General features: G+C 36.0%; 1 long non-coding RNA gene across 1 annotated transcript in view; it reads left to right on the top strand.

Annotated features, from left to right (window-relative positions):
• LOC136844198 (uncharacterized) overlaps nt 1–13,181 on the top strand; it is a 571,364-nt gene that overhangs the window by 429,180 nt on the left and 129,003 nt on the right. The window lies entirely within an intron of this gene.

The following is a 13,181-nucleotide window of genomic DNA, read 5'->3' as shown; positions in this document are numbered from 1 at the left end:
AATATACATATATAATATATATATATATATGTATATATGTTATATATGTATACAGTGTATAGATATACTGTATATATATATATATATATATATATTATATATATATATATATATATATATATATATATATATGTAGGATCTGTTTGTCTGCAGAGATCTCTGTGCTTGTGCAGATGTGCAATTTATTGTCCACTTTTATGTAAATTTAGACAAGTTTTCCTATGTAGTCTGTATGTCCAGTAATACTTTTTTTATTCTTTTATGTATGGTTCCAAAACTGCATACCGTGTGAGTTTATATATATATATATATACTGTATGTGTAGAGTGTAGAGAGATGATATATACATATATATATATATATATATATATATATATATATATATATATATATATATATATATATGAATGAATGTCTTTCCCTGTAATATTATTAGTGTAATATAGGAAGAAGAAGGTTCATAAAACACTATTTAAACGTTGAAACCATACTGGGCACTTGTTTCTGTGCCCTGTTCACTGTTCAAATAGTGTTTTATGGGCCTTCTTATTTTTCATATATATATATATATATATATATATATATATATATAAATAAAAGACAAACTTCGCTTGCACGCCCCACATCGTCTGGCCTCCTCTCCACCAGTGCGATCCACTGAAGCGATATACGCAGGAATAAAACCCACATAGAACGGCTTTATGATCACGCTAATGACCCAGATTTAGGAACATTTACAATTAGCAAGACTCGGGGATTTAGAAGCCTTTACTGCTAACAAGATGGTAATGAGGGATGTTGATGGGCCAATGACGTTTTCATTATGACCCCGCTAATGGATTGATACGACTCGCGATAGCCCCCGCCCGCGCCTCGAGTCCCTCATATTTTTTGGGTGTCCAGTGTGTTTGTGCGCGGTGTTTGTCGTCGTCCTTCTGAAACCGTGTCTTTTCTTGCTTATGTTTATTTGAGTCGTGTTTTTTTTAATGATTATTCCTCGTTGTTTGTTGTTCCCGTCTTCTTTTTTTTCTTTTGATCTGATTCCTTATTAGTTTGTTATATTTAATTTCATTTGGTAGTTTTTCCAATTGGATGCTTCTTGCTTATTTTTAAAAATATGGCTTCTTCGTAAGTTTTGTTTGAATTTCGTTTAGTGGATGAGACTGTGTCTCTGTATCTGAGTCAATTTTTGAATAATGAAGTTTGTTTGATCGTTTTCCTATGTAGAAGTGTTTGTGCACTTCTCTATTCCTACTGTTTTAAAGCCGTCTTTTCTGACTCGTCTGATCCCCTTATGCATGCACATTTTACTGTACCTCCTGGTAAGCTTCTTTGATAGAGAGAGAGAGTGTTTACATCGCATTGTTCTTGGCGAACACTTTCATAACTGTGAATTATCTTTGTGCAAAACAGATTTTTCCCTTAGGTATTGTAAGTACCCTTAAATTCTCCTTTTGTTCATGCATGTTCTACATATTTATTCTTCGCTCTTGGCGTAGAGTCGGGAGATGCCGGTGGCATTATAGTTATAGCGGTACTGCCAGATGGTACCCGTTGTGGATTTTATATTCTTCTCTTTCCTACTTTTCCTCCTGTTTTTCGCTGCAAGAGGCTTTGCCTCACCCTCCTCCTATGGTTCGTTCTCTGTCTCCCTTCATGTTGAATTATAGTCGCTATTTTGGAAAGTATTTTGCGTCCAAGTTCAATCATTCGTTGGCAAGCCTTTTTATATGCACATAACTAACAGGTAATATTTAAAGATTCAGTATTTTTTTAATCCTCTGTAATCCTTTTTAATTTGTATTTACGCCAGAACATAACATTAAAATGTATTCTTGATGATAACATAACACAGGCCTGCTAAAAGTTTCCTTAAAGAAACTGGTAGTGCTCTTTCTGCATCTCATTACTCCTTGGAAGGAGAACTAATCTGAAATTTGGGGATGAAATTCGTTTTGCTGTGCTTGTAGTGAATATAGAATCACAATATTTCTTTTTACCAGTAAAGCGGTTCATATTTCCAGTTGAACTCTATATAACTTTTCTAAAAGGTGATTTGTATGTGCAGTCTGTTGATACTTCATAATTTGGTACTGGAGTTTATGTATGTATGTATATGTATATTTATAAGTATATTTATATATATATGTAAATTTTATATATATATATATATATATATATATATATAATATATATATATATATATATATATATATATATATATATATATATATATATTAGTGACAGCTATGTACATTTGACTGTACTTGTAGGAAGATGGGAAAATATATGGTGATAAAGAAGTAATACGTTCTTTGCGATCGACGAAGAAATTAAAGAGAAAGCTTGAAAGTGACAGCTACATGCAATGGTAGAGTTGTTAAACAGAATGATAGGATGTCTGGTTAACGAGGCCTTGTGTGAAGGTTATAGAAGTGGCGTTTATTTTCATGATTTAGATTATAAAACTAAATGGTCGTTTGCGAACTGTAATTAAAGCTAAACCATGATGAACTTGTCACATAATGGCTGACAGGCGGAAGCTATGGAGAACGAAATACTCTTTGTGTCCTCATATACTGAGTGACTTCCGTTGCGTTGCTGGAGTTGTATTTCTTTAAAGACGACGTTTCAGTATATGTATATATATATATATATATATATATATATATATATATATATATATATATATATATATATATATGTACACGCACACACACACATATATATATATATATATTTATCTCGACACTGAGTTCGTTATGGGTATGAATTGATTGTCACAAGGGCGATAGGTAACTATTATTTTGATCATCTAACACTAATGTTAATTTCATGTTGTTTCCTTTTTAGCTTGAGAATGAGACGCTAGTCTTGATACTTCTGAGATATGCTTTCTTCTCCCCAGATTTGGATATATACTATATACTGTGTATATATATATATATGTATATATATAATACATAATTACTGTATATATATATAGCTTATATATATAATATATATATTTACATATGTGTGTGTGCGAGAGTGTGCGCGCGCGCTCCTGCTTGTTTGCGTGTGTATATTCAAATAACCAGACACATATCACCCATTAATATCGAATTCAACATAGCTTCGGAGTAACTTACACCCAAGAGATATAAAGGTGCCCAGACACTGACCGGGATCCAAATATAAGCCTATAGGGTTGGAACGTATAGGTGACTGACATCTGCACTCATCTTGAATGGCAGAATGCATAATATTTATACCAGTGTTCCATATCAGTTAGGCATTAGGTTCGAGTTCTGATGTATGTGTATATAGGGTTCTTTGGGCAAGTTACCTCAAAGATACAGTGAAATGGATGTCAATGAGTCATTGTGGCTTAATATATGAAAGTATGAATACAATTAGGGGCGATATAATCATTCACACAAACACACACTCACACCCATATATATATAGCCTATAATTATATATGTATATATACAGTATATATATATATATATATATATATATATATATATATATATATATATATATATATATATATATATATATATATATATATATACGCACACTATTTTAAAGAGAAATCGTAAGATACTGGACTGGGTAATTTTTATTAAAGTACTTAAGAATGAAAAAGAGAGAACTTATTACTTGGCAAAAAAAAAAATGGTCTGCAGATTGTTAGCTACCAACATATGTATTATGTAATCTTGTATTGCACTTTAAATTGAAAATTATCTATCAGAATCTTTTCCATAAATTCCTAGTTACCAAATTATATAGAAAATTTAAATGGGCTTTGTTACATTATAACTAGTACAAAATAATTTTTGCCCACTTGGGCTTTTTCCATATATTAAACTGTTATCAGGTACGTTTAGTTTACGTTCCCACGAACAAATGTCGCTAACCCCTATAGCAATCTTCCATAGAACAGAGTGCTCGTATGTGGAAAAGAAAATAAATAGAGTTAAGAAGAACAAATCATTTAATTATATACCTGGGAGTCGGTCGACTGTTAAGGCTAGTGACAAGACTTGGGAAGACGAACATCTTCAAGAGCCATAATGTGTAAGGTGAGGCGTATATATATATATATATATATATATATATATATATATATATATATATATATATATATATATATATATATATATATATATCCGTATCCTCACCTTACACACTATGGCTCCTGTAGATGTTCGCCTTCCTAAGCCTGTGTGTGTGTGTTTATATATATATATATATATATATATATATATATATATATATATATATATATATATGTATGTATGTATGTATATATATATATCGATTCATATATATATATATATATATATAGAGAGAGAGAGAGAGAGAGAGAGAGAGAGAGAGAGAGAGAGAGATAATGTGTGTGTGTGTGTGTGTGTGTGTGTACATACAGACGAAAGTGTGGCTGTCTGCGAAACAAAGAAAGAACAGAAGAGCATTATATTTAATTCCTATCGTTACCTCACTTCGAACAATAACGGCTCTGGCAGTACACTGGATCATTATTTATATCAGAAGGATTTCTAAATCGTAGGCAGTTGAGGGATAAGGTGTCCATTATGTTCCGACTAAGCCCAGAGGATAAGGAGGGTTCATCTTCTTTAACAGGAGATCAAAAAAGATATGGTAAATCTTATCTGGTTTCAATGATCCACTCTTGGCATGGACTCATATTAGTAACACTATCTGCCGTGTAGATTAGGATTGATCGCAAATTGTTTATAGTAGTAGCCTATACGAGATTCCAAAGGTCAGAAAATTTAAGCAATATCAAATTAGGAGTAACATGATTCTCCCAGGAGCCATTGACCCCAGGTATGGTTAATCATGTTTTATTTTAATTTTTAATGTTGTTTTAAAGCTTTATTTTGTTCTTCCATTCTTTTATTTATATGCGCTTTTATGTTCATTGAAACCCATTGTTGCAGTTTTACCAAGAATGTGTAGGTGTACATATATATATATATATATATATATATATATATATATATATATATATATATATATATATATATATTTATATATAATCAATCCACTACTGTAGTCATGTTCATCAGGACAATGCAGGAACAACGACCAGGCAATGAATTTGTAACTTTTCAGTTTACTGATGTTTTTAGATGCTTATTCCACTGAGAACTTTGAAATCTGAACAGGAAATGAAGTATTTCTTAGCTCACACTTAGTAAGCACACACACATGTATATATATGTGTGTGTGTGTGTAGAGAGAGAGAAAGAGAAAGAGAGAGAGAGAGAGAGAGAGAGAGAGAGATAGCTTAGTCACAAAAGATACGTAAAAGCTACAGCAGCATGCGCACGAATAAGTATGTCACTTTGGAAAAAAGGTCACGCGTATGCGAACGTCTCTGACTGCCGCAGGCGAATATGAGAAATTACACCATCTTCTTGACAGCGAGGGAAAACCATTTATATAAACTTGCGCTTGGCTGTGACGAGAAATACCTCCAGTAACCGAGCTATACCAACCAGAGACGTACAAGTTAACATATATTTAATTTAGTGACTGCTGCCAGTCCTTGAATGATTTCGTTAATGATCGCTTGTTGCGCTCGTTACATTACCTGAGCGTGAGCAATTTCCCCCCAATTAATTAATCGTGTCACCTGCGTGAACACTTGAATGTCGCAGTCGTCACCATTTCTCAAGGTTGGGAAAGCATTCACCACGACCTTCCACAGTGCCAGTTCCTAAACTCGAGCCAACAATAACTACGGAAATAACTTGCGCGACCTCATCGCAACATTACAAAACAACCAAGCCACGGCCCGACCGCCAACCACTATGGCCAGTGGTAAACGTCCCCTGACCCCTATCCTCTTTCCCCTCTCTCTCTCCCTCACCCTGCCCTTCTTGCCCTGGTACCCCGAAGACGACGAAGTCCTCCTCGTCACCAAACACGAGTCCTCCTCCTCCTCCTCCTCCTCCTCCTCCTCCTCCTCTCCTCCCTCCTCCTCCCCGTCTACTATCAATGTGGCGGTCGCATCCCATGCCGCCGCCAGAGGGCAGCCATCTTTCAAACGTCAACTCTAGGAAGCGTATCTTTCAAATGCCTCTGACAGACCCAACCTGCTTGCCACGGCCCTACATTTCTCTTCATTACGCTCTTCATTACTAAGGAAGGGGGATGGGGCACATATCCCTTCACCCCTTGCTTCATCCATAGCTGTCGTCAAGAGAGAGAGAGAGAGAGAGAGAGAGAGAGAGAGAGAGAGAGAGAGAGAGAGAGAGAGAAGAGTCACCATCTTTCTCCGTTCTTAGATGTCATCGAGAGAGAGAGAGAGAGAGAGTCACCATCTTTCTCCTTTCTTAGATGTCATCGAGAGAGAGAGAGAGAGAGAGAGAGAGAGAGAGAGAGAGAGAGAGAGAGAGAGAGAGAGAGATAGATAGACCATCCTCTAGGTTCATCAGGAGAGAAAGAGAACGCACTGAAAGGGCCATGTATGTACGTATGTATGTATGTATGTATGTATGTAAGTTCGTTCATAAGTATATACGTATATCATCTTTTACCTGAGCCGAGTTTAGAGGGGATTCCGACACCGGTCGTTTTTCAGCATCATGGCCCCGACGTTTCATGTATTTATTCGGCGAGTGACTAATAGTGATGGTTCTCGGGATTTTTAAAAGGCGCTCATAGATCCTGCCCGATAAGGAGACTCGTGAATTATAAGAGCCAAATTAATAATCGTCGAAAATATGTTCGCAAGATGGAGCTGATAACGGCCAGACATCGATGATGTATGTAACACGCCGACCACGACACAAAAATACCTGCGGAGAACGTTTTGTACGTGTATGCGTTGGGAAACATTTTGTACGAGTGCTTGCGTGCGCGCGCGCGTGAATGATTTGATTTTCTGCGGTACTTGAGCACTTTCCAGTGCATCCATTTCACGGTGTCAGATAAAACATTTTAAGGTCCACGTGACGCTGGTTGTGAAATTGCTTCGATGGTTTCACACGAGAGCGAAATTTTCCAAATATTGCATCAAAGACGTAAGTTGCAAAAATCTTTTGAACGATGTGTTTAATAGGCGCGAGTGGTGAAACCTTCCAAGCATTGGATTATGCTCAAAATGCGTAAAATTTTTAATATTTGGAGAGCGTGATCGAAAAATATTTTCGAATAAGCGAAAATAACAATGTTAATTTTCATTCATACTACATGACAAACACCGTAAACTATACCAGCAGCGAAATTGAACAGAATTCGCATGGTATTAAATTGCACAAACCGGCTTTAAATATTCTTTGGAAAAAATTAATAGTATTAATTTTGTCCAGAGAATAAGCTCTTCTTCAAATATAAGTCTGCGCTAAATGAAAATGTTCGTATTAAAAAAAAACCATAACTGGAATTATGGGTTTTCAATCAGTACTTAACACCAAACTGTAAAAAAATAGAAAATTTCGTTGTTTCAACCAAAAAATAATATAATAATAATAACTGAACACGGGCGTTTCCGAACATAATTTGGTGGACTTCACATCAGCTTACGACAGTTTGGTAATTCCCTGAGGGCAGGAAGAGGGCGTTGTTGTGAGGCTTGCACCCTCACCCATAGTTGCAAAGCACATCAGCTGATAAGCTTCTTTTTCTAATTCAACTCTTTTGATGGTAAAGTCTATTTGGTAGAAAATATAATAATAATCTTACTACATTTCAGTAGATAATTAGAGGTAGTTGAAATTTTCCCGTACTGAACATATTGCCGAAATTTTTATTTCAATTTCTTTTCTTTTTTTTCTTGGAAAAACGGTTTCATGACAAGTAAAACAACTATCAAATGTCATAGAGGTTACAAAATAACTTTCATTATTATTGCAGTTCTTAATATGTTCGGTTAACTACTTCATCATGATATGGTGTGATAAACTGAAGTCCCTTGTTTTCAGCTGCGAATTTTAATGTTACAATTTGTCAGAAAAAGACTATCTTAATTATTTCAGTCGGAGTCAGAGGTTACTGAAATTTGTAGCATTTTCTGTTTCTCATAATCATGTGAAAATGGATTGCATTATTGCTAATATTGTAATCAGTCGTATTGTCCAAATATTCACAATGGAGAAACCGGGACAAATTTACAAAGCGGGCTTATACCGAATAGCATGCTCCTGTGTGACACGTGCTTTTTATTATTATTAGTGATTCTTTTCCGTTGTCGCCGGACGTGGTAATTATCTCCTGTTTTCTTGTTTCCGATATGCCTCAATCGTTGAAGGTGGTAATCTGTTGCTTCTTTAGGGGTCGGGTCCCCTTCACCTCCCACTTCTGTTTTTCATCGACCCTGAATTAGATAAGGTCGTTGGTATACCATTCTAATCGGCCAGTGCGTAAAAGAAAAAAAACTATAAGAATTTTAAAGTTATGCGTTTTCTTGGGTCACATTAAAAGATTACTGTTACCGGTCATTCTTATTATAAACACTGAAGATTGAACCGATTTTAAACGAATTCTTAGGTCAAAATTTTAGTAGCTAGTTCATAACGACATCAGTGTCTGATTGTATTTTCTGAAGTATGGCCCAGCAGGAGCCTATGTTTAGTAACAATGCATATTCCCCGTAGGAAGGTATTGCCGTCAGTGCGTCTCACGCGGTGCACTGTAGGCATTACTTTAGGGTCTTTGCAGCGTCCCTTCGGCCCTAATTGCTGCAACCCTGTCATTCCTTTTACCATACCTCCATTCATAATCTCTTTCTTCCATCTTACTTTCCACCCTCTCCTGTTGCTCCATAGTGTAACTGATAGGTTTTCCGCCTGGTACACCCTTAAAACCTTTTTACTCATTTCCCTCGTAGGTCCTAGTTCTTGGCCTTTGCCTAAATTTTATATTCCATTTATATCCCAGCAACACATAGTTCATTATCGAAAACTTCACCTCTTTATCAACGATGTGAGACGAGCCAAGAAATTACCGATATTCCCACGAGATTAGGACATTTTTGTTTGTTTGTCAAGAATGATCTCTGAACTTTTCCACAGATTATACGTTAAACCTCTATTTTTATAGGAGCTTAGGTACTAGATTACGAATTTTGTTTAGACCTGTTCTATAAATAGGCTATTTTCCAGTAGTTTCCTGTTTATTTCCTTCTTGCTATGATTTGTGGATTACGGTTTGTTCGACGAGGATGTGAAACTTGAGAACATTTTGTAATTTTAAAAGTGGTCCTCATTGATGTCCTATTAAGGTGGCTTCAGAAGAACTCGTAATTACGTCTTTTGCAAAAATGAATTTGCTTTAATTTCTCACTTATTTATAAAATAAATTAGTGCATTTTAATTTTGCATATTTATGAAGACAGCTTATGCACTCATCTAAGAAGACTGCATACTCAGTGCCATTTTTTGAGGAAAAATGAGAAAGGCTGTCTGAAAACGTGGTTATTTCCAGGATGCCGAAGTACACAGGCGGTAAAAGGTCTTTTAATGCTCGGTTCAAACTTTCCTTGAGATGCCAACCATTGGAATATATTTCTTCGTTAACTACTCCCTGACATTCAAATTCATCCTTCGTTTTAAAGGTACATCTGTCGCTTTTTTGGGGCCCTTGCTAAAGGACATGGTATTGCTCGTCGCACTGGCGGTTGCCAATATCTCCTATCCTATCCTCATGCTGTTTTCATTTGCTTTTTACTGCCCTCTCGGCATTTTTAACTGTTATCCTTCCATGTGAAAGCTTGGTTAGCTAGGTACGAAGCTCATTATATTTGGAGGGGAGTCTTGCTCCATATGACTCTTGGCCGTGAATACGATCCTTTCGCCCATGCACATGAATAAATGTTTGCACTGAAACTTCTTGGAAGATTCATCGACAGCATCATCACATGAATTGTCATAATTGGCACTGAAAAGGTTCTCGTAAAAGCACAGTCGTTATTTTTTGCCTTGAATGAATGTGTGTGTGTGTGTGTGTGTGTGTGTGTGTATATATATATATATATATATATATATATATATATATATATATATATATATATATATATATATATATATATAATGTTTGTGTGTGTGTTGGTGTGTATGGGGAATTTTTGTGTTTTAGAAACTATTTATTGAAGTTAATGGGCTTTCGGCTTTTTATGTAGGAGTGTATGGGCATTGCTGTGGGTTCAAAGAGAATTGCCTCCCACTTCCCAAATACCTTTAGTCTTTTTTCATGATAACTGAAACTATCAGATGGAGCCTGAGGTCATTTCATCTTCACATGAGTGTTTAACAACTCACAATTGTCAGTTACAGTTTAATAACAGTTTTAGTTTTCTGGAAAAGAAAACTGTTGTGCCGGCTTTGCCTGTCCGTCCTCACTTTATTCTGTCCGTTCTTTTTCTGTCCGGCCTCAGATCTTAAAAACTACTGAGGCTAGAGGGCTGCAAATTGGTATGCTGATCATCCACCCTCCAACCATCAAACATACCAAATTGCAGCCCTCTAGCCTCAGTAGTTTTTATTTTGTTTAAGGTTGAATTTAACCATAATCGTGCTTCTGGCAGTGATATAGGTAGGCCACCACCAGACGCTGGTTAAAGTTTCATGGGCCGCGGCTTATACTGCATTATACCGAGACCACCTAAAGATAGCTGTATTTTCGGTGGCCTGATTATACGCTGTACAGGAAACTCGATTGCGCTGAAGAAACTTCGGCGCATTTTTTACTTGTTTTTAAATGACGTTCATAAATCTGTGTTGGTAAGTGAAGGTAAGTCACTATGATTTATTCAATTTATATTTATGTGCAGGAAAATTTAATAACTCCTTCGTGGAAAAGGATAATGCCATGGAGTCATTCTTTTCGTAGAGGTTTATCATAATGCATTCAGCATGAGGGAATAAATCCGGGTTCTTAAGCGTCGAAATCTGTCATTCAGATTTCAAAAGAGTTCAAGAGATGAAATCAAGAGATACGTTAATCCAGATTAGGTAGATGCCATGGGTACCTGCTGTGTCATATCATTCACCACAGACTGTATGTCCGGACGAAAGGTTTAAGTCGTATTGTAAAGCGGGTTTTCAGACGTCTCCAGCTGGCATTAAAAAATGCTTAACGGCAAGGCTAGAGGTCGCAGCACTTTATTTCATTTTAAGTTGTTCTTGATTTCACTACGTTCAGAGGCCATGACAAACAGGATTTTAAGTGTAAATGTTTGGGTATAAGATATTACTTTTTTCCGTAAATCATTAGTAGATATTACCTATAAATAATTCAGGCATTGCAACTGAAATCGTCACTGGATGACCAGACTGTGAAGCAGGTAATATGCAATTATGCACTTTAGTTCAGATCTTAAGAGTTAACACGATCCTGCAAGTTCCAATGTAGATTAAAGAGATTGGTTGAGCGCGACTCTGCCTTTTGAAGCACCGAACGTAATTTAACATACAACAAAACTTAGCTGCTTGGTGCAAGTGTCAGTGGGTCATAATGAGGCGTATAAGGCATTAGAGTAAACGTAAATAATTATTTATTTCGTAAGTCAGCCTCAGGCTCTCAAAATATATTCCTCTGTTTCGCCCTTTTGAAGTGCGACGTCAATGCAGCATTCAAGACAGCGTTCTCTATATACCCAGCCAATTGTTTCGTTAAATGATCACTTCCCCGTAATAGCTAAATATATTGCCTTCAAGGGTTCGTTTGATTATGGTGTGCCAAACCTCTCGGAGTGAAATATTAGAGCTAATTAGAATGCAATTAACGCTAAGAAATATGCATTATTTTACACCGTTGACTTTTGCGTTAAGGCCAAGGCAATAACATTAGATGTTGGAGCAATAAGAAATCCAAATTAAGGTGAATGGATATTTTTTGTAAGTTGATAGATTTAAAACATCTGCAGCGCAATATTTTTATCGTCACGTTCAGGGTATGGGGCGGGGGAGAATCTAGACCAGAAAGAGTGATTAAACACCTAATGCTGCTACTGAATTATTTTTAAGTCTTCAACACATTTTTGTATTGGTAAACATGGATATTTATGGTGTACTGTAAAAACAAAAAGAATACTGTAATTTCTTAATCTGGCAATTTTTGGGTATACACGCCACATGTAGATGAGGTTATGTTAAATTATGAGTATCGCTATGTGATAGAGCGCAGTGCCTATCAATACATTTTCTTTCGCTGTGTAACAGCAATAATGAGCGGGTAAAGCTGGGGTCTACTCCGTGTCTAGTCTCTCTCGCCACTTGTTCTCATATAAGTACTAGCAGTTTTGACCAGCATATTGCGTCATTTTTGTCGACATGGGCGCACTCCAATAACATAGACGGCAAGGCAGAAAAAAACCCAAATGACGGAGCTTGTTGTTTCATTTTGGTTGTTGTTATTGCTATTTGTATATTTTTCTGTTGTTTTTCGTGTCATAATTGTAGTTTACTTAATTTTTGTTATTTCTTATATTAGTTGTTGCTTTTATATTTTTTTGGTTCGTGTACATGGCGTTGTTTTTGTTTGTTGTCGTTACTCTTGGCGATTTACAAGGAAATTATGAGCATCTTGGTAGGCTGTATCATGGCCTTCGTCATTATTCGCCTTCCATTTCATGTATGCTTTGATATGTTACTGCAGAAATGAATCATCTAAATGTTTCACATCTGTGAATAATATGAAATGACGCCTAGCACCGGTAAGTTCGACTTTTATCGCATTACAGATATAAACAATTCTGCCCTCTCTATCACTTTCTCACAAGAAGAGGAGCGTTCCTTAGGATATGTTTAACCTAACTGATAATTAATCAGTTAAAATGTATTTTCAAAAGTGAGGTGGTTTTATAATGCAGTAAGTAAATTAGCGTTGCAACTACTGCATCCAGCCTGTGGCATAAAAAACGCATCACAAGAACTTAAGTAATGATAAAGTTTAGATTTTTTAAAAGGTCATCTGAATGGAATTCCAGACGACCAACAGTTTTGATGATTAATTGGAAGAGAGAAGTGTTGAAAACAATTGACTCAGAAGTAACTGTACATTTGTGTATGTGTTTACTCTCGTGATGAAATATTTACGAATCACCAGTGGTGTTAGCTCCCATCCTCAATCTCATAAATCATCTCGTCAGGTAATCGAGACATTTGTGGAACTGAGTCAGTCTTCTTAATTATGATTGGGTCTGTTCGACCTAAATATCA

Source organism: Macrobrachium rosenbergii, chromosome 12 (genome assembly GCF_040412425.1).
Source record: "Macrobrachium rosenbergii isolate ZJJX-2024 chromosome 12, ASM4041242v1, whole genome shotgun sequence".
Taxonomy (NCBI): Eukaryota; Metazoa; Arthropoda; class Malacostraca; order Decapoda; family Palaemonidae; genus Macrobrachium; species Macrobrachium rosenbergii.
The sequence above is the reverse complement of the archived record's forward strand: the minus strand, read 5'-3'. Positions and strand labels throughout refer to the sequence as shown.